This window comes from Pelophylax lessonae (genome assembly GCF_965119305.1).
Source record: "Pelophylax lessonae genome assembly, chromosome: 9".
Lineage (NCBI taxonomy): Eukaryota > Metazoa > Chordata > Amphibia > Anura > Ranidae > Pelophylax > Pelophylax lessonae.
The window spans coordinates 63825317-63848629 of record NC_138776.1 but is presented as its reverse complement, the minus strand read 5'-3'; positions in this window follow the sequence as shown (position 1 = coordinate 63848629).

Sequence of the window (23313 nt, the reverse complement as noted above, 5' to 3'; positions counted from 1 at the left end):
ACATATGTATACAGTAAGTCCAACCAAATTTCTAGCTCTGTCCAATACAAAGCCAAATGAAAGAGTGAGTTAGTCCTTAGCCTCCCTTATATCTTTGATATTCCAACAGCAAACTCCCTCTGCCATAAATCTAGACTCTCTTCCTGTCCAACTTTTTACATAATATTACACTGCAGACCTCGTTCTGTAAATACTAGATGCCTGGCTGTTTCACTGATCCTGCAGCATCATTACTGAGTTACTGATTCTAAACAAACGCAGACAAGAAAAATTTAACAAAAAGGTCAAAAACTCTTATCAGCATACATCTTCTGGGTCCTTGGCTAAAAGTATTCATATCTGCGGAAGGGGCATATCCCTTCCCTTGAAAGGGAAAATTGGGAAGATAGTATGGAGCAGGGCCCTGAACTTTTGATTTCTTCTAAGGATAAGCTTATCCAGGTTAACTTCCTTCACCGTGGTTACTATACTCCTATAAGACTCAGAAGGATGTTCCCTGAGTGAGACCCCCTCTGTCCCCCCTGTAAACTTCATCTGGGTTCCTATTTACATATGTTTTGGGACTGTCTTAGTGTTATGTCTTACTGGCATGCCATTTTTAATAAAATGAATCCTAGGTTAGAAATGAATCCTAGAATATCGTCCACTCCTTCTGTTGCTTTACTAGGGATCCCGAATGATGAGCAGCGTTCGCACCACTCTAAACTTCTCATAGTGTATCTCTTATATTATGCGAAAAAATAAATTCTGATAAAATGGTCCTCCCAGCTGTGTCTTCCTGGGAAGAAATGGTAAACGTTGCCCTCCCCTTATAAAAAATGACCTATATGAATAGGGGATGTCCTTGGAAGAATGATAAAGTGTGGTCCCCTTGGACCCTAACCTAGGGGATTCCCTCCAATTGCAAAATTGGAAAATTAGAGCATTATGTACTGACCATACTTGGATACAAAATGGTCACCACCTCCCATTTATTTCACATCCGTCCCAAGCCCCCCCCCCCACTTTCTTCCATCTCCCTACTTCTCCTGTAACTCGGCTTTGTTTTGGCAGTGGGAAGGGATGGGTCCTACCCATCCTCAATGTAATATGCTATATATGTATGCCTGTCATTTCCCATGACATCTTGTTCCATAATAGTTATATCTGCTAGTTATAACTTTACCATGTCTGTATGCTCTGTATTGACTAATGTATTGTATTTGAGACTGTGTTTTGTCATTCTGTCTTGTTTGTTTGTCAAGAAAGCACCTGTTTGTTAAAAAAAAAAAAAAAAGTATTCATATCTGTGGTTCAGCATTATAACCCGCTATCTAGCCTTAATTCTTGAGTCATGAAAGGTTTCCTTTAAGTGGTTTCTTCACCACCATACAAAAATATGGGCATTTACATCTGATCCATCTGTGTTGTAAGTCTCCTGCACTTTCCTCAAGGAACAAGTAAATTGTTTGCATTGGTTAGATAAGGGATTGTTGGGGGTATGGGAAGCAGATGATGTAGACATGGAATCTTTCAGTAATTAAAGAAAAAAAAACATTAAAGAAGATTCTGTATATTGTTAAACCTAAATTCAAAGTGCAGAAATTGACTTGAAATGTCAGATGATATGCAAATAACACAGTAACTGTAACTCGATTAATTGCTTTGATTGCACAAAAAGAGCACACATTTAAGTAGTTGTAGTTAGCTTGGTAATTGTAGTTTAAATAAAAATAAATATAATAATGTTTTTATCATTTTCTTTCAGCTGTTATTTTATAACCATACATAAAATCATAACCTAATAGTACCAAATAGCACTGGTGATGATTGTGTCAGTCTTGCAAAGGAGTTATAGGAACATATTAGGAAATCCATTGGGCATCTGGAATTGTAAATTGTGTAGGAACCATTGTATATGTTTACAGCAGTGTGCTATATGTGTAAGTACAAGCCACATACACAGCTGGTCCTTGAGAAATAGAGAAGATGAAAATAATGGAGGAGCTTAAAGGTACTGCACTGACATCATAAATAAAGTCTGGCCAATAGATAGTGGAGTTCTGGTGTAAGAGACAGAGTTCCCATGTCCTGCCCTTCCACTGGCAATAGTTTCCAAATCCTGCTCCCCAATGGCCAGAGTTCATATATTCTGCATCCTCCCACTGGCTAGTCTTCCCATGCCTTGCTCCATACTACTGGTTAGAGTTCCATGTCTGACTTCCCATACTAACCAAAGTCCCCATCTTTTGCTCCCTCCTGATGGTTAAAGTTTCAATCTCCTGATCCCCTACCCCCTCAGTGGCCAAAGTTTACACATCCTGCCACCCCCATAAGGCCAGAATTTTCATGTCCTGCTGCCCTTGTTGGTCATAGTTCCTATGTCCAGCTTAACCCGCTCACCAACTTTTTCATGTCTTGCTCCCACTGGCAGGGTTCCCATGCCATGCTCCCCCACTGGTCAATAAACTCATCTATTGGAAAACTGTAAATGGCCGGTTTCTAGCTGTACTTTGCTGTGTGCTATGAAACGTTGTGCTGTCAGTTACAGGTTAGATTCTGTCAGTGATTGGACTACACCTGAATTCTCTTGCTTCCAAAGAAATTAATAACAGACCTCTATGCCTGTATAAACTTCGCAATCTCTCAAGATATGAGGCTTTTGTATTTGAATTTTGCTGTTAATTGAATTTAAATGAAGCACGGGATGGAGAAATGCATATAAGAACTGTTCTCCATGCTTCTGCATGATTTGCAAGGTTAATTTGTCAAGACCCAGTAAAATATCCATACTGCTGCCCATTCTAAAAAGTAATAATCACATGTACTCATCTTTGCCCAGTGCACAGGACTCTGACCCTTCGACATAGTGTAATCTACGCTTGAAAGTCAAATGTATCTGCTGAAATTAGCATATGCAGCGTTATACTACACTACAATTACTTCTTATTTTTTGATCTGAAAAATATGCAGCAGTCTATCAACTACACTGAACTGGTATAGTGGCTATCAACTTATCAGAAAATAAAACGATAACTAGACACCTATAATTTGACCTTGCCTTTTTATTTATGGTGCAGACAGGTCCCAGTTATCTCACAATTTATTAAAATAAACCTCTACTGAACAGGTCTGAAGGTTGCAATTGCTGACCTCTTCCGTTGAAAATACCAGCTGCCTGGGAGTCATTTTAATTAAATGGCTTTCACACTTTAAGTCACTGATCTTGAAGTATGTAGATCAGGAACTTCATTTTTACTCTGATGTTCTAATCTGCATATTTGTTCTAGGTCAGTAACTCTATGTCAATGCCTCTCTGTGTCCATGTCCCGCTGTGACATCACACACCAGCAGAACAGGAGGGGTATGGCACATGCTCGGACAGCCATTTTGCCAGAGCATGCAGTTTACCTATGCAGCCCAACACACATCTTTCCCTACAGGTATGCTTTCCTGTTTACCCAGGAAGACTTTTATGCACTACAACGTCTTATGTTTTAATTTCACTATTCTTATACTTTTCCTTTCCTGTTCTTTTCAGTATGGTTGCCCATTAGCCCTTAAGAGGACCTATCTAACATATACCTGGAGATTTATGAGAGCCTTCTCCAGCTGTTTAGTCACCAGGTATTTTTTGGTTGAAGTTAATTCTATCCATGCTTAGAGTTTTTGTTGGTCAATAGAGAGGGCATTTAGAATTTACAATGCATGTGTCAGGGTCTTACCTTGCCCTTCTTTTGGCAGACATATTGGACATGTGAAGGCTGCTGCCTCTTATAAACATTGATTGCATCATCACTTGCCTGCTGCCTGGGCGTCGCACAGTGATGATGCTGCACACCTGACTATATATATCACCTGATGGGTTGCAGTCCTTGCCCTTGTGTTTGTGCTCCAAGGTGCATCTCTGCTAGCAGTCTTCTATTCTCGGTGTCCCTCTGTGTGTGACCTGGCTTGGCTGACGGCTCTCCTGGCTCTTGACCCCGCATCGGCAAATTACCCTGTTTTAGCAGACAATCCAGTATCGGTAGACTACTTGCTTCTGGACTTGACTCTGGCTTGGATGACTACCCACTTCAGGACTTGCCCCCGGCTTGTTCCTGCTCTTACTTCCTCACTCTTGCTGTGCGTTTATTGTTGTTTGCTCCAATAAACTGTTTTATTTTACCTGCATCCCTGTGTGGTCTGGTTTCCTGGCACCCTGACAGTACGCAAGGGTCATGAATCTTGACGATGCAGGTACTCCTACGCTCCCTATGCTGGTTACCAGGCTTGATCAACAAGATCACCTTTTGGGTCAGTTCGCTCAGCCATTGCAGACATTGCTTGCACACACAGCGAACCTTGCTCCTGGTGCTGCTAGGCTGGTGGTTCCTCCTGTTGCCACTCCTGCAGTTGCAGCTGGGGTCGCTGTTACCAAAGGGAAGACTGGTTCAGCCCCCCTCCTGCAGCACTATGGGGGTGAACTGAGTATAAAAAAGTGGGGAGAGGATTTAACAAACGTACATTCTTTAAGGCATGTGATCGAAAGGTTTACATACTTAGAGATAGCTGTCATCACAAACTATGGCTATTGAAAATCCCCATAGGACAACTTATTTGATTAAAAAGAAATTGAGCCAAATCACCTAGAGCAGTGATGGCGAACCTTGGCACCCCAGATGTTTTGGAACTACATTTCCCATGATGCTCAACAACACTGCAGAGTTCATGAGCATCATGGGAAATGTAGTTCCAAAACATCTGGGGTGCCAAGGTTCGCCATCACTGACCTAGAGCATGTCATTATAAACATACTTTATACACATTTCACTTTATTCTAATATGCCAGTTTGAAAATACAAACTATGGAAGCCAGAGAGCCTAAAAAGAGGATACAAATTTGATCAGAGTATTTGTTTAGAAGATCAGAATCATATCTTAAGGGAGCCTTGGTAGGTGAACCAAAGATTTTTTTTTTTACAGAAACTGTCAACTTACTGACTGCTTATATATGGCCATCAATCATACAGCTACCCTGATGGTAACAGTCTTCCTCTCCCCTCTTTATAGACACAAGTACCAAACTGCACAGTCTACAGATAGTTCTGAGAAGAAAGGAATGTGGCAATAATTCTTAGTCCTAATATATTATATTACTGTAATTAGATTAGAACTGGTCCTTATTCAAGCCAAACTCTATTCAAAACATTTTTTATGCTTTAAGTCCTGAACACAAGAGCCAAATATCGGGCGGTATTGGCTGATTCTATTAGTGTTGCCATACATTGACTTATAGCCTATCATTGGAAATCCTAATCGGCCCTGACTACCCAGTTGAAAACAAGAATAAATACTATCAACCTTATGGAGAAAATATTTCACACACTATATAACACTATGAAATGTAAAAAAAAGAGGGACTCCTGGACCACTCATTGTAATGTCTTTTTAGACTTTTGGATAAATAATCTTATATATTCACTGATTTACCGAGAATTGAATTTTGCAGTGTTTATCAAATATATGAATAGGAATATACATAACTGTTGCTCCATACTATATTCATTTTGTACTGTTTTATTTTAAGTAACATGTTTTTGTAACAACCCTAAAAAGATAGCACCTATATACTTTTTGTATGTCAGTTATATACAATTTACTATGATGTAAGATTTTTCTTCATAATGTCTGAAATTTCTTTTTGTACCACTATTTTACACCAAATAATAAGTTTGTAAACAAAAAAATTAAAAAGGGCCAACATTCTGCCTGTGTGTATGGCAGCTGGTCTGACAGAAGCCGGCTGAACGTCCGTCGGTAGACTACTTGCTTCTGGACTTGACTCTGGCTTAGATGACTACCCGCTTCTGGACTTGACCCCGGCTTGTTCCTGCTCTTACTTCCTCACTCTTGCTGTGCGTTTATTGTTGTTTGCTCCAATAAACTGTTTTATTTTACCTGCATCCCTGTGTGGTCTGGTTTCCTGGCACCCTGACAGTACGCAAGGGTCATGAATCTTGACGATGCAGGTACTCCTACTCTCCCTATGCTGGTTACCAGGCCTGATCAACAAGATCACCTTTTGGGTCAGTTCGCTCAGCCATTGCAGACGTTGCTTGCGCGCACAGCGTACCTTGCTCCTGGTGCTACTAGGCTGGTGGTTCCTCCTGTTGTTGCACCTGCTGCTGTTCCTGTTGCCACTCCTGCAGTTGCAGCTGGGGTCGCTGTTACCAGAGGGAAGACTGGTTCAGCCCCCCTCCTGCAGCACTATGGGGGTGAACCTAGTTTTAAAAAAAGTGGGGAGAGGATTTAACAAACGTACATTCTTTAAGGCATGTGATCGAAACGGTTACATACTTAGAAATAGCTGTCATCACAAACTATGGCTATTGAATATCCCCATAGGACAACTTATTTGATTAAAAAGAAATTGTTACAGAAGAAAAAAATTTTGACCAAGAAGTTGTTTTTTGGCGAAGAGATTTTCTGACAAGGGATATAACAAACGATATATAGAGGAGAAAATAAGAAAAGTAAAAGGGATGTGGAGAAAAGATCTTCTGAAAGATAGGGAAAAAGGAAAGAAAGAGAAGGAAACATAAATACAGCAATTCTACTGGATTGTAACATCCAACATAAGAAAATAGAAACTGGCATGGGCTGAAAAAAGATTGTATATTATCAACCGTTCTCCCCGAACATCCTGAATTTATATACAAAAGATCCCCCACAGTGAGAAATAGAGTGGTAAAATCTGTGATTGATCCCCCAAAAAAAAGTCTCCTTCAATTTTGCTGGGCTAGAAGGTTTTTCGGCCTGCAGAAAATGCTAAGCATGCAGAGCGTCCAAGGTGAATCCAAGGAAAAGTTTCATTGTTAAGACCACAGGAGAAGAAATTGAGATCAAGGATTTAATTTGCTGTGCGCCTGAAGGAGTGGTCTACATGATAGAGTGTAGTAGTGGACTACTATATGTAGGACGCACGGCAAGAAGCCTAGCCACCAGAATTTGTAAACATGTGCAAAACATCAGAACAGGTTTTGAAAAACATAGTGTCTCAAAGCAAGATGGTGCATAATCGGGTCCCCAGCCAGACAACTTTCTGGGGCCTAGAAAAAGTGAGCAGACATTGGAGAGGAAGGAATTGTGTGAAAAATTAGCCAGAGAGAATCATGGTGGCTCCATAAAACAAACATACTTACCCCTGGAGGGATTAACATAGAATTTGATTTGAACTGTTTTATTAGCAATTCGTAGACCAGTCTGGAGAAACTAGTATTTGTTCCTTTTTAAACATTTTAAATATGCCAGGATTGGTATAATATTTTGTGTATACACAGTTTAGTAGTAGAAGGATCCAATGGTGGGCTTACATATAGTAAAGGGTGATCTAGATTTATTTTTTAATATTTTTTATGCTTCATTTAGAAGCTATGTGAGTTATATATGGAGTATATGGGGCTATATCCTATTATATATAACCACCAGATGGGGCTGATATTATATATATATATATATATATATATATATATAGAGCAAGTGATAGAGGCAGCTCCAAGTGTATAGAGCACAAATCGATACAAACGCTGCATTTTAGATATTCAGTAAACAGTAAAGTTATAAGCTTGTGGGGCCCTAGGGCACATTATGAGCTGACCGCCTCCATGAAAACAATACTCCGAGCTTGGAAACTAGGTTTGCAGCTTGAGGGGGAACCCGAGCTCCGCGGTGTCCCCCAATGCACCCTTATGGAATAACCCCACCTTACCGCACTTGCTTTCCCTCCCTGACTCCGCAGTGTGGACCAAATATAATATCAAAAAGATCTCTGATGTATCTTGGAGGCAGGCATACCATCTAAACTTCTGTATAGGGGTATATATACACACACACACACATATATATATATATATATATATACACACATATACACATACACACATATAGGTGTGAAAGGAGCGGAACCACATCCCTGCGCTACTGAAATTATGTCAGTAGCGCAGGGATGGGGTTCCGCTCCTTTCACACCTATATGTGTGTATGTGTATATATATATACAGTGGGTACGGAAAGTATTCAGACCCCCTTAAATTTTTCACTCTTTGTTATATTGCAGCCATTTGCTAAAATCATTTAGGTTCATTCTTCTTCCTCATGAATGTACACACAGCACCCCATACTGACAGAAAAACACAGAATTGTTGACATTGTTGCAGATTTATTAAAAAAGAAAAACTGAAATATCACATGGTCCTAAGTATTCAGACCCTTTGCTCAGTATTTAGTAGAAGCCCCCTTTTGATCTAATACAGCTAGGAGTCTTTTTGGGAAAGATGCAACAAGTCTTTCACACCTGGATTTGGGGATCCTCTGCCATTCCTCCTTGCAGATCCTCTCCAGTTCTGTCAGGTTGGATGGTAAACGTTGGTGGACAGCCATTTTTAGGTCTCTCCAGAGATGCTCAATTGGGTTTAAGTCAGGGCTCTGGCTGGGCCATTCAAGAACAGTCACGGAGTTGTTGTGAAGCCACTCCTTCGTTATTTTAGCTGTGTGCTTAGGGTCATTGTCTTGTTGGAAGGTAAACCTTCGGCCCAGTCTGAGGTCCAGAGCACTCTGGAGAAGGTTTTTGTCCAGGATATCCCTGTACTTGGCCGCATTCATCTTTCCCTCAATTGCAACCAGTCGTCCTGTCCCTGCAGCTGAAAAACACCCCCACAGCATGATGCTGCCACCACCATGCTTCACTGTTGGGACTGTATTGGACAGGTGATGAGCAGTGCCTGGTTTTCTCCACACATACCGCTTAGAATTAAGGCCAAAAAGTTCTATTTTGGTCTCATCAGACCAGAGAATCTTATTTCTCACCATCTTGGAGTCCTTCAGGTGTTTTTTAGCAAACTCCATGCGGGCTTTCATGTGTCTTACACTGAGGAGAGGCTTCCGTCGGGCCACTCTGCCATAAAGCCCCGACTGGTGGAGGGCTGCAGTGATGGTTGACTTTCTACAACTTTCTCCCATCTCCTGACTGCATCTCTGGAGCTCAGCCACAGTGATCTTTGGGTTCTTCTTTACCTCTCTTACCAAGGCTCTTCTCCCCCGATAGCTCAGTTTGGCCGGACGGCCAGCTCTAGGAAGGGTTCTGGTCGTCCCAAACGTCTTCCATTTGAGGATTATGGAGGCCACTGTGCTCTTAGGAACCTTAAGTGCAGCAGAAATCTTTTTGTAACCTTGGCCAGATCTGTGCCTTGCCACAATTCTGTCTCTGAGCTCTTCAGGCAGTTCCTTTGACCTAATTATTATTATACAGGATTTATATAGCGCCAACAGTTTGCGCATCGCTTTACAATGTGAAGGAAGACAATACAGTTACAATACAGTTCAAAACAGGAGGAACTAGAGGGCCCTGCTCGTTAGAGCTTACAATCTAGAAGGGAGGGTCAAGTGAAACAAAAGGCAATAACTGTGGGGGATGGGTTGATTGAGAAAAGGAGGTACATTTGTTAAGGGTTGGTAGGATAGGCTTCTCTGAAGAGGAGGGTTTTCAGAGATCACCTAAAAGCTAATAGAGTGGGGGATAATCGGACAGATAGGGGTAAGGAGTTCCATAGGATTGGAGAGGCTCTGGAAAAGTCCTGGAGGCGAGCATGGGAGGAGGTGATGAGTGAGCTAGAGAGCAGGAGGTTTTGAGAAGAACGAAGAGAGCGATTAGGTTGGTATTTTGAGATGAGGCTGGTGATGTAGCTGGGGGCTAGGCTGTGGATTGCTTTGTAAGATGTTGTAAGTATTTTGAATTTAATTCGTTGGGTGAGCGGAAGCCAGTGGAGGGCTTGACAGAGAGGAGCGGTGGACACTGAGCGATTGGTGAGGTGGACGAGTCTGGCGGCAGCATTCATGATGGATTGAAGGGGGGATAGCCTGTGTAGAGGTAAGCCAATGAGAAGGGAATTGCAGTAGTCGAGGCGCGAGATGACCAGGGAGTGAACTAGGAGTTTTGTTGTGTCTTTGGTTAGAAAGGGGCGTATTTTGGAGATGTTGCGGAGGCTGAGGCGGCAAGATTTGGACAGCGATTGGATGTGGGGTTTGAAGGAGAGTTCAGAGTCCAGGACAACACCTAAGACCTTGGCATGTGGGGATGGGCTGATGGTAATGCCATTGATATTGACGGAGAAATCAGGGGAAGGGGCTCGCGGTGGAGGAAAAATTATAAGTTCGGTTTTGGATGGATTTATTTTGAGGAAGTGGTGAGACATCCAGACCGATATATCTGATAGTAAATTAGTGATGCGTGAGGAGACTGAGGGAGAGAGCTGAGGAGTGGATAGGTAGATTTGGGTATCGTCAGCGTAGAGGTGGTATTGGAAGCCGTGGGAGGCTATCAACTGACCTAGAGAGGAGGTGTAGATTGAAAATAGGAGGGGTCCAAGAACAGAGCCTTGGGGGACTCCAACAGAGAAGGGAAGAGGAGAGGAGGAAGTAGAATTGTAAGAAACGCTAAAGGTGCGGTTGGATAAGTAAGAAGATAACCAGTGAAGAGTACAGTCACGGAGACCAAAGGCATGGAGTTTTTTGAGGAGGAGGGGATGGTCAACCGTATCAAAGGCAGCAGAAAGGTCCAGAAGTAGGAGTACAGAATAGTGTCCATTGGTTTTGGCTGTTAGCAGATCGTTTGTCAGCTTTAGGAGTGCAGTTTCAGTGGAGTGTTGAGGCCGAAATCCAGACTGAAGAGGATCAAGGAGGCTATTCTCGGCAAGGTGGTCGCACAGTCGGTTGTAGACTAGACGTTCGAGGAGTTTGGATGAAAAGGGGAGCAAGGAAATAGGGCGTAGGTTGTTCAGATCGGTTGGGTCCAGTGAGGGCTTTTAAGTATGGGGCTGACTAGTGCATGTTTTAGAGAGTTGGGGAAGATGCCAGAAGAGAGGGAGAGATTGAAGATGTGGGTTAGAGAGTGTAGAATAGGGCCAGAAGGTGAACGTAGCATTTGCGAGGGAACAGGATCCAGAGGGCAGGTTGTTAAGTGGACGTTAGCAAGTAGTTTAGCAACCTCGGCTGTAGTGGTGGGGTTGAATGAGGGAAGTAATGATCGCACTTGTGGGCGTGAAGCATAAGGCATGGAGGAAGGTATCTGAACAGCAACAATTTCCTTACGAATTGTGTCAATCTTCTGTTTGAAGTGGTTGGCAATCTCCTGGGCAGTGAGTGAGTCAGTGGGAGGGGGTAGTGGAGGACGGAGTAGAGAGTTAAAGGTAGCGAAGAGTTGCCGGGGGCGTGATGACAGGCTGTTAATGAGAGTGATAAAATAGGTCTGTTTGGCAGTGTGGAGACTGGAATTGTATTTTTGGAGGGCGGATTTATATTGGTTGAAATCCTTCTGAGACCGAGTCTTACGCCATAGGCGCTCAAGAGCACGGCTATGCTTTTTCAGACTTCTAGTGTTATCGGTTTGCCAAGGTTGAAGGGGTCGGGGCCTGATTCGGTGTGTGGTGAGGGGGGCCAATGTGTCCAGGGAGGCTAAGAGTGAAGTGTTGTAGACAGAAGTGGCTAGGTTGGTGCAGGACAGGGGTGCAATATTGTCATAGAGGTGGCCGGTAGCAGAGTAGAGAAGAGAAGGGTTGAGATGGCGTAGGTTTCTGCGGGTAACTGTACGGTAGCTGGAGGGAGAGGAGGTGGAGTAGAGGGAGAGAGTGAAACTAATAAGGTAGTGATCAGAGAGAGGGAAAGGATTGTTGGAAAGGTTGTGCGGGGTGCATAGGTGGGAGAAAACAAGGTCAAGGATATTGCCTTCAGAGTGAGTAGAAGCGTGTATCCATTGCTTTAGGTCAAAGGAGGAGGTTAGATTGAGAAGTTTGGAAGTGGTAGGAGTGTTAGTATTAACAGGGATGTTGAAGTCGCCGAGAATGATTGTGGGGATTTCAGAAGAGAGAAAGTAGGGTAGCCAGGCGGAGAAGTCATCAAGAAAGGTTGATACTGGTCCAGGGGGGCGGTAGATCACAGCTATCCTTAGAGAGACAGGGGAGAAAAGACGAATGCAGTGTACCTCAAATGAGGAGAGTGACAGAGAGGGAGGCGGCTGAAGTACCTGAAAGGAGCTATGTGGGGCTAGAAGGATCCCGACACCCCCTCCCTTGCGTCCGTTGGGTCTAGGGGAGTGAGTCCATAGAAGACCACCTTGGGATAGGGCAGCAGAAGACGCAGTGTCGGATTCGTGCAGCCAGGTTTCGGTGATGGCGAGTAGATTAAATGAGTTAGCGATGAAAAGGTCATGGAGAGAGGTGAGTTTATTACAGACGGAGCGGGCGTTCCAAAGGGCACAAGAGAAAGGGAGTCCAGTCTTGGGAAGAAGAGAGATAGGAACTAGATTGTGCTGACTGCGACTGCAGCCAGAGGGTGTAGGGTATGTGGTGTATTGAGCATGGGTAGATGGAGGCCCAGGGTTTGGGGATATGTCTCCAGAGGCCAGGAGAAGCAGAAAGGTGAGGGTGGTAATATGAGAGTGTGATTTATATGAGGGGACATGCCCCAGTTTCCTGGAGGATTTGTGTGCATGTGGATTTAGAAGTAGCAGGAGATGGTGAGTGCAGTAATAAGGTGAGGACAGAAGTGAGGGTGATATATATAAGATGTGGGGTGGAGAAGAGGGGTGAAGTAGAGAGAATTTAAGGATGGAGGATAGGGCAGTCAGAAGAAGTGCCAGAGAGTGCATTTTACCAGGATAGAGCTGAAGAGGTTTATAAAAAAAAAAAAAAAAAAAAAAAAAAAAAGGAGGAGATTACCTGCAGTATATGTGGTGTATATCTCAGCCTTTCCTGTGTTCCCTCACTTTGTGCATTCTCTGAAGTGCAGATTCAGAAGTGTGTCCCACTTAGAGAAATCGCCCCTACTTTGAGAAGAGAGCCCCCCGAGAGCAAACGTGCCACCCCCCCGCACACGTGCCTTCCCCAAGTGATGTGCTGATTTTATACTATTATACCTGGGGTGGGGGCTTATCCAATTAGTAATCAGGAATTGATAAATTAGGGCTGGACATATACTGCAGTTTCACTTCACAAAGATTTAAAGATAACTGGCAGATACCCCTAAAGGTTAAAGGCTATAATGGTTGTAAATTTAAGGTAAGAAAACATAGGAGGGATAGGCTACGGATGGATAAGCAAGTAAGCATACCACATAAACTGTCTAGAAAACGCAGGGTACAGGAATATTCAGTTTGGGTTGCAATCCTAGATGGACATACCACATAAACTGTCTAGAAAACGCAGGGTACAGGAATATTCAGTTTGGGTTGCAATCCTAGATGGACATACCACATAAACTGTCTAGAAAACGCAGGGTACAGGAATATTCAGTTTGGGTTGCAATCCTAGATGGACATACCACATAAACTGTCTAGAAAACGCAGGGTACAGGAATATTCAGTTTGGGTTGCAATCCTAGATGGACATACCTGTGAAGAGACAGAAGATGGTTTTCAGATGACACATTGAGATGATCTATGCAGATTCAGAAGTGTGTCCCACTTAGAGAAATCGCCCCTACTTTGAGAAGAGAGCCCCCCGAGAGCAAACGTGCCCCCCCTGCACCCCCCTGCATATATATATATATATATATATATATACCCCTATACAGAAGTTCAGAAATCATGCCTGCCATAAACGCCTGAAACAAAAACGCCCAGGTGTGAAAGGAGCGGACCCCCATCCCTGCTCTACTAAAAATTGTAAGAAAAATTATCTTTTTTTTCTGGCCGTCACCCTGACATGGATGAGTTCGGTCACCCTGGCATAGCAGTCAGAGTCAGTTCACCCTAAACTACATTACGGTCACCCTGACACTTAACACTTTCCCTACAGAAACTAGATTATTGAATCTAACTATAGTGGTATATAGTACCCTAACTACACTGCATATCCCTTTCCTCACACTAATAATTGCTAAATGACACTGGAGCAGCAGGAGTAACAGAAATGCTTCCACTCTATTCCACAGCCTCTCTATTACAGTGCTAGAGATTTGGTGGGGCTATGTTATATACTGGGGGGCGTATTCACTACTGATTGGCCTCTGGACCCCCTAGTCACTCCAATCACATTCCTAGCAGACTCCTGCCCCCTCAATTGGCTTTTACTGACGTTTCTGGTCCAATCACAGGCTTTTAAAGCCCAGTTCCTGTCCCATTGCATTTTGGGCGGTTCTGGTTGCCGAATTCTGAACTTTTACTGCAAAAAGTTTGGAATTCGGCCAAATTTCGAACAGCCAATGTTTGGGTCGAACCGATGGTCGACCCGAACCATTCGATCATCCCTAATTGTGAGACTGCTGCAATGTGAACCACATGCAAGTGTTTTGTTTTGTTGTGTTCAAAATTAGTAAAAAGATTAAAAAAAAAAAAAAAAAAAAGTTATCAGCTTGTAGGATAATCAGTATAAGTATATGATCTATCTAAAAAGATTTGTGAGGCTCCAGTATCATGGCAATGGTCGTTTGGCAGTTACCATGGGAACTGGGCTTCATAAAAAAAAAGGAAGCATGATGCAGTCCACTAGCCAGAACCTTTATGAAAGTCCACTGGGCGATACACGTGAGGTGGGCAGTGACGTAATAATGCTGGGACTAGGTGGAGCTATGTATGCAGAGGATTGTATTGTGAAATGCTTGTTTTTTACTTCTGAAATGTGAGTAGATTTTTATATGGAAATAAATGCTTTTTTTAGTGATTTGCACTATGGTTCCTTCCTCTTGCCTCCTATATCATTGACACCACGCTGAGAGCTGCTGAGAGCCATGGATTTGGAGTGTACGGCCAGTGGGAGCGGTGCAACTTATAACACTGCAAAGTACATATAGACCTCCTTAATAGTGAGGTCCTCTCAAGCAGATGAGAAAACACCCAAAGGTGGGGTAAAGGGCACTGTGGTGATCAGAGGCAATTACTGAAAAGTTTCTGGTGTATGGGACTGCAACCCTTTTTTTCACGGACATTGAATCAGTTATTGATGGATTTTATTGAAGGAGAGCGCTGCACTTTTTTGTGACTATATATATTCATTGCATTTTGTACAGGTGGTTGGATGCATAGTGGTGCTAGGTGCTTGCTATAGTATATAGAGGTGAGTAATAGGTGGTTAATGCACAGGGATAGCACGGAATTTTTTTTCACATTTATCTTGGGTCTTTGCAGTTGTATGAACCAAGTGGCTCTTTTCATTCATGTGCATTGCATATAATCACTTGGTGAAATGGCCATCATCACAGTGAATATTTCATTTTGTGATTTCCAAAAAGTGTTTTGTTAAATATAGTACATTCTGTGTTTGAATTTATTTATATTTATGTTTCCTTGCACTTCTTTATTTAGATTCTAAAGTTATGCAACTTGTATGTTGTAACATATTCTCTTGAGGAAGCAGTATAAAACGTGAAACATGTCAAGACAATTTTAATTATCACTATATTATGAACAATGTGTTCCAGATCCTTTTAGAAAAGTTTAATAACATTTCTAATTTTAAGTAAGCACTGAATAAAATTGTTTTTTTTTTTTTAACCAACTATGTATTATTGATAATTTGCACCTTGAAAATCCAAAGAACAATTTTTTTCTTCTATATATATAATTGCCAATTTTTCTGGTACTGCATTTTTTTTTTTGGAAATGCCATTTTGGATGTGGGTAACCTCTTCCTATGTATTTTTTCATGACATGTTCAATCTGAGTTGCCCAAGTTTGTGACAAGCTTATTTTATTGATCCATAATATAGTGAGTCATGGCTAACTGGTATTAGCTCTCACTAACTTCATGTAGTCAAAATATTGGTACAGGGCTTGGGATCATTGTTTTTAAGTTATATTGGAAAAAACATTGGCGTGAGTAAAGGCCACCTTTCATGGTGAGTATGCTGTAATATCCTTTAAAATGGCCTGCTGCTAAGGTCTGTTGCATCAGCCATTCAGTCACAATAAACTGACCTCATTTGCAGCACACTGAAAACAAAGCAGGAATTACAGTCATCCTTTGTGTAAACTAATCTCATCTCTTCACACTGTAACACTCTTGAAAACATCAAAGTGCACTTTGTCCGGAATGCCAAGCAGTGCTTTACTTCATGAAGACTTGCAACTCATGGCTTACAGAACATCCTTCTGGACAAAGTGGTAATGTAAAGAAGTGTTCAATTACATGGAAGTCTATACTGAAGGTAAGGGAGACAACTGCTGTGAAAAAATTCTAAGGGTGTTTTGCTATTGAGCCAAATCACCTATGTTGTCATAAACATACTTTATACACATTTCCCTTTATTCTAAAATGCCAGTTTGAAAATACAAACTATGGAAGCCAGATAGCCTAAAAAGAGGATACAAATTTGATCAGAGTATTTGTTTAGAAGATCAGAAGCATATCTTAACCACTTAAGCCCCGGAAGATTTTACCCCCTTCCTGACCAGGGCCTATTTTGCGATTCGGCACTGCGTGACTTTAACGGACAATTGCGCGGTCGTGCAACGCTGTACCTAAACTAAATTGACGTCCTTTTTTTCCCACAAACAGAGCTTTCTTTTGGTGGTATTTGATCACCTGTGCGATTTTTTGATCATGCGCTGTAAACAAAAACAATAAAAGAGCGTCAATTTTGCAAAAATAACAATATTTTTTATATGAAATTCCCCCAAAAAAATGTAAAAATCTAAATTTTTTAACATTTTCGGCCAATTTGTTTTATGCTACATATGTTTGGTAAAAAAAAAATTGCAAAAAGCGTATTTTGATTGGTTTGCGCAAAAGTTATCGCATTTACTAACAAAGGGAAAGATTTTTGTTGTTTTTTTTTAACGAGTAATGGCGGCGATCTGCGATTTTTTCCGGTACTGCGACATTGCGGCAGACAGATCGGACCCTTGTCTGACATTTTGACACTTTTGGGGTTACCAGTGACATTACTGCAGTAATCAGTGCTATACATATGCACTGTTACTGTAAAAATGACACTGACAGTGAAGGGGTTAACTGTATTGGAGAGGGAGGGGTTAAGTGTGTCCTAGGGGCGTGCTTCTAACTGTGATTGGACATGGCTACTGGTGTAAGAACAGAGATCAACCGTCCTACATAGTAGAACCATCTGATCTCCATTCTTACACAGGGAAGAATGACAGGCGGCTTTGTTTACATTAGCCGCCTGCCTTTCTTCCAGTGTCACGGATGATCGCGAGTGCCCGGCGGACATCGGGTCCGTTGGGCACACGCGCGCGGGGGGTTCATGACCACGCGGGAGCGCGCCCCCGGCAGCGTGCGCTCGCTTCCTAGAGCCTCACAGGCTAGCGACGTAGACCTACGTTGCTTTGCCTGGGAGGGGCTGACTGCCGCAGTAAATAGTCGTGCGGCGGTCGGCAAGTGGTTAAGGGAGCCTTGGTCGGTGAACCAAAGATTTTTTTTTTTTTTACAGAAACTGTCAACTTACTGACTGCTTATAGATGGCCATCAGTCATACAGCTACACTGATGATAAACAGTCTTCCTCTCCCCTGTTTATAGACACAAGTACCAAACTGCACAGTCTACAGATAGTTCTGAGAAGAAAGGGATGTAATTCTTAGTTCTAATATACTATATTACTGTAATTAGATTAGAACTGGTCCTGATTCAAGTCAAACTCTATCCAAAACATTTTTTATGCTTTAAGTCCTGAACACAAGAGCCAAATATCGGGCGGTATAAGCCAATTCTATTAGTGTTGCCATACATTGGCTTATAGCCTATCATTGGAAATCCCAATCGGCCTTGACTGCCCAATTAAAAACAAGATTAAATAACCTTATGTAGAAAACATTTCACATACTATATAACAGTATGCAATTTTATAAAAATAAAATAAAGGGGACTCCTGGACTACTCATTGTAATGTTTTTTTAGACTTTGGATAACTAATCTTATATATTCACTGCCTTACCGAGAATTGAATTTTGCAGTGTTTATCAAATATATGAATAGGAATATACATGATTGTTGCTCCATACTATATTCATTTTGTACTGTTTTATTTTAAGTAACATGTTTTTGTAACAAACCTAAAATGATAGCACCTATATACTTTTTGTATGTCAGTTATATACAATTTACTATGATGTAAGATGTTTCTTCATAATGTCTGAAATTTCTTTTTGTACCACTATTTTACCCCAAAAAAAAGTTTGTAAACAAAAAAAAAAAAAGGCCAACATTCTGCCTGTGTGTATGGCAGCTGGTCCGACAGAAGCCGGCTGAACGTCCGAAAAAGGTGTGCCAATCAGCTAAATCTTATGCATGCCTTTCTAGTGCACCTTAGGGGCCGTTAACCATGTCACTAGGGTGTAAAGCCTGGCACACACTAGCAGGTTTTTTTTGTTTAACCCAGCAGGCTGAAAGAAAAAAACTGAAGAGCTCGAGGGGAGCCACTGTACTAACTATCCTATACTGCCTCCCACCAAAACACACCGATCAGCGCTCTCAGCCAATGGCTGAGAGCGCTGATCAGATGCCGATCAGCAGACCTTTTTGCAATCATGTCCCTTCCACAGAAGCCAGACGTTCAGCCAGGATCTGTCAGACTGGCTGCTGTACATGCGGGCCGAATGTTGGCCAGTTTCTAATGAACCAGCTGTTACCAACTGATATTTGGCCCTTGGGTACTAGGCTTATGGGGGTATTGGCAAAAAAACTCATAGCTATACAGTAAATAGTACGAAAAAAAAATACTGTACATGCTTAGGTAATCAAACATTACCTTCTGTATTTTCCAAGAACATTACCACATACAAGACAGAATGTACTTTACCTTACATTTTCTTTGCCACAGCTTCATTAAATTAATCAATTTACAGTCAGGTTTTTAAAATTCCTGCATCCAGTATAATTTGCAAATATACATTTTGATCTGGGCTTTCTGCTTTGCAGTATTAACTAAAATTTGTGCTTTACTGCGCTTTCTAAAAATGCAAATATGATTTGGAAGACAAAAAAAAATGACTTCCCGTTATTTCTTACCAATGAGAGCTCCCTCTAGTGGGTAATATGCAGATTACTATATTTAAAAAAACATAAAAATATAGAAATAAAATCATGTAAAATGGGGAAATAGTAAAACAAAAAACCTTAAAACAAATATGTGAAAGGGGGCAAGTCACGCAGCTGAACTGGACAGCTGGGGAGCAAAGTAAAGCAGAGTATATGCTGCTGAGGAAATGGCATTAAAACAAACCTGTTACTTTGCCAGGCATGAGGAAGATTTGCTTCACTGTAAACATTAACATGAAACTTAACCACTTCCTGACCACCCGCTGCAGTTTTACTGTGGCAGGGTGGCTCTCCTGCGCAAACCGACGTAGGGGAAGCTAGGGGGCAGCAGCAGCTAGGGGGCCCACTCGGCAGCGGGGAAGCCAATGCATGGGTCAGGCGGCTCCGATTGCCGCCTGACACCCGCGATTACTCCCTGCTGAGAGAGAAGGACGGTCGGCTGTTGTAAACACAGCTGACCGTTCTTTTCCCTGAAATGATCACAGAGCTCATGTGATCCTTCTATATAGGAACACAGGTCTCTATGGTCATTTCACAAGCCACACCCCCCTACAGTTAGAATGACTCCCCTAGACTCACATTTAATCTATTGATCACCCATAGAGTTAACCCCTTCCCTGCCAGTGTAATTATTACAGTAACAGTGCACATTTTTAGCACTAATTACTGTAGTAATGTCACTGGTACCCCCAAAAGTGTCAAAAATGTCAGTTAGGGGTCCGGTCTGTCCGCTGCAATGTCACAGTCCCGCAAAAAAATACAGATTGCCACCATTACTGGTAAAAAGATCTAAAACAATAAAAATTACAAAAAACCTTTCCTGTAGTTAGTAGACGCGATAACTTTTGCACAAACCAATCAAAATACGCTTATTGCAATTTTTTTTTTACCAAACATATGTAGCAGAAAACAATTTGGCCTAAAATGTTAAAAAATTTTGATTTTTCTTTTTTTTTTTTAACTGTCATATAGCAGAATGTGAAAAATATAGTTTGTTTTTTTTTTTTTTTTCAAAATTGTCGCTTTTTTCTTGTTTATAGCGCAAACAATAAAAATCGCACATGTGATCAAATACCACCAAATTTGTGGGAAAAAAAGGACATCAGTTTAATTTGGGTACAGCATCGCACGACTGCGCAATTGTCCGTTAAAGTAATGCAGTGCCGAATCGCAAAATAGGGCCTGGTCATTAAGGGGGCAAATCCTTCCGGTCTTAAAGTGGTTAAAGTAGGTGCTCACTGAAAATACACTATACTTTTAATAAATACTGTATGTGCTAACTGGTGGCAGTAGTAGTAGATAACAAAGCACACCAAAAAAAATAAAAGAGGTAAGACAAATTCAACAAAGTGTTCTACAATCTACATTATAATATAAACATAATCATATACATTTTAAATTAACATAGTTATGATTAAAGTGATTGCAGAGAATTCACAAAGTGATAATTACAGGCGAGATTATATACAATAGCATAGCTTACCAGCAGGGAAATTTGTGTAGTGGCGCTATAGGACTGAAAACTTGATTACATACAGTAACAAATTCAAACGTATAAATCAAAAGCAAACACAGTTTCATCAAAGAACAGAAAGATATAATGATTCGCAAATTCTAAGACAGCTTAGTATAGCAATATTACACACAAACATTTTAGGTGCAAGAAGGAATAAGGGCTTACAGTTTTATAGTAGTGATCTCTGTAAGAAAGTGGCTCCCGAGAAGGTCTGTAATCCCAGGAAGGTAAGGAAATTATAAAAAATAAATAAAAACAATGTAATGTAAATGTAAAACACATGTGCATGCAAGTACAAATACATGTATGTAAGTAGCAATCACGTCACACAAGTAAGATATCACCGCCAATGTCAGAGTGAGAATAATTCTTGGTCCATAATTCACAGTTAACTCTAAACTAATAACCTATAAGAGCCCTTTCACACTGGTTTGCTTTAAAACTGCCAGTAAAAAGCTGAGTGCTTTTGCTACGCTTTTTCAGCACTTTTGCAGCGCTTTTTTCGGCGCTTTTGAGGCACGTTTGCGGTGCGGTTTTTAAAGGACACGTGACTCAAAAACTGTTCCAAAAACGCTGTGGGGAGTTTTTGAGGAGCTTTTGAGTTGAGGCATTTTAGAGGCGCTTCCTATTTATTTCAAAGAAGAGGGGAGCTTTTTTTAGCTCTCCAAACATGCTCCAAAGATGCTGCATGCAGGATTTTTTTCCACCGCATTGCTAGCGCACCACCTCAGTGTGAAAGCATTCATTGATTTTAACCACTTTACCTCTGCTCACAGTAATATTACTGCGGCAGAGTGGCTCGTTATCGTCTGACGACGTAGTACTACGTCGTCAGACACTCCCCCTTCTGGGCGGCGCTTGCGCGCCGCCGGTGGCTCGCTCCCGCTGTTTTCATTCACAGCTGGAGTCGGGCCAGGGGAGGAGCAGCGGCGATCGCCGCTGCTCTTACCCGATCGTCGGGGATCGAGTCTGGAGATCCGCCCGCTGTGTGTAAACACAGCGGGCGGATCTCCATAGTGACAGGGAGTGACAGATCGGACTGTTCAGCATAGCTGGACATCCGATCTGTCCATGACTCACTCAGTCACCTCCCCCCCTACACGTCAGTAAGCACCAGGCATACATTAACCCCTCCCTCTCCAATAAAATTAACCCCTTCCCTGCCAGTGTCATTTTTACAGTAACAGTGCATATATATAGCACTGATTACTGCAGTAATGTCACTGGTACCCCCAAAAGTGTCAAAAATGTCAGTCAAGGGTCCGATCTGTCCGCCGCAATGTTGCAGTCCCGCAAAAAAAATCGCAGATCGCCGCCATTACGCGTTAAAAAAAAAAACACCAAAAATGACAGAAATCTTTCCCTTTGTTAGTAAACGCAATAACTTTTGCGCAAACCAATCAAAATACGCTTATTGCGATTTTTTTTACCAAACATAGGTAGCAGAAAACAAATTGGCCAAAAATTTTTAAAAAAATTGGTTTTTACATCTTTTTTGGGGGGAATTTCATATAAAAAAAATGTTAAAAATATTGTTATTTTTTCAAAATAAACGCTCTTTTTTTGTTTATAGCGCAAAAAGTAAAAATCGCACAGGTGATCAAATACCACCAAAAGAAAGCTCTGTTTGTGGGAAAAAAAGGACGTAAATTTCGTTTGGGTACGGCGTCGCACGACCGCGCAATTGTCAGTTGAAGTTGCACAGCGCCGAATCGCAAAAAGTGGCCTGGACGGAAGACAGCAAAATCCTCCGGTGGTAAAGTGGTTAATGGGAAGCATTTTTCTCGACCTTTTCAGGCGCTTTTTTAATGCAAAAGTGCTTGAAAAGTTCCTCTGCGTAAAAGGGCTCCAAAAGCTATTATATCTTTGCTCTTGGACAATTTGGGATACCGTAGTTTTTTTTTTTTTTTTACATTTCACGAGCATGCACAATTTTAAAGGGGAACTAAACACTCTTTTCCTTCAGAGCAAAGAAAGCTGCCATCTTAGCCTCTGTTTGATCTGCAGTGGCCAAGGTGCTGCACGTGAATTCAGCTATGACACCAGACGTTTGATGGCTTGATTGTTCAGTTGAGAGTTAACATAAGCACACTGATACAGTATCTCACAAAAGTGAGTACACCCCTCACATTTTTGTAAATATTTTATTATATCTTTTCATGTGACAACACTGAAGAAATGACACTTTGCTACAATGTAAAGTAGTGAGTGTACAGCTTGTATAACAGTGTAAATTTGCTGTCCCCTCAAAATAACTCAACACACAGCCGGAGCGACTTGCATTGACTTCTATTATGAGAAGTCCTTTGCAAGCCGCGATGAAGTCGCTCTGCACGGGCGACTTCAAAGTCCCCCGAAGTCGGGTCGACTTTGAGTCGGAGTAGTGTGAACCGGCTCTCAAAGGCTTGGCATGTTTGATATCTTCCTACTTGACACAGCCCCTTCTCATATATGTTAGCAAACAATGGGTATTATATTGTGTTTGTGTGCACTAAAATTCATTTTAATGTATTTTTTTCCTTTAAATAGGTGTCTGATAAAGATATGACCACACATTGAGTGACATACAAAACTGCACCTACCACCATTTTAATCTGCAGGGCCTCTACTTTCAGAAAATATACAATTTTCATACAATGCAAAGCAAAGGATCAATAATGTATAATATCATACACAAGAGTATCACAAAAACGCTAAGGCACTCATTCTTGACTTGACTTTCTAATAAAAACTTTTGTAAACAGAAAATATTCAATTTTTTTGGGGGGTTGATGTATTTTCCTAGCAAAATAAT